This window comes from Penaeus monodon, chromosome 23 (genome assembly GCF_015228065.2).
Source record: "Penaeus monodon isolate SGIC_2016 chromosome 23, NSTDA_Pmon_1, whole genome shotgun sequence".
Taxonomy (NCBI): domain Eukaryota; kingdom Metazoa; phylum Arthropoda; class Malacostraca; order Decapoda; family Penaeidae; genus Penaeus; species Penaeus monodon.
Genome location: NC_051408.1, coordinates 36,667,177 through 36,667,495, shown reverse-complemented (window position 1 = coordinate 36,667,495; position 319 = coordinate 36,667,177).

Here is a 319-nt window from a genome sequence, read left to right as displayed (position 1 = left end):
AAGTATACGCGAAGGCCCCTGGACAGAAGAGCAGCTGACTTGTTGCCCCCTGCCAACCCAACTCCTGACCGGCTCCTGTGACCCCAACGGACCCCAGGAGTGCCCATGCGACCCTTGAGAACCCCAGGATACCCCAGAGGACCTTTGAGCAACCTAGGATACCCCAGGATACCCCAGAGGACCTCAGCGGAACCCAGGATACCCCAGGTGACTCCAATATACCCCCAGGAAACCCCAGAGGTCTACAGGCTTTAGATCGGTCTGCAAAGGCACTTCCAATACACCCCGACGCCTTTCTCCTAGACGCCAATTTTCTCGA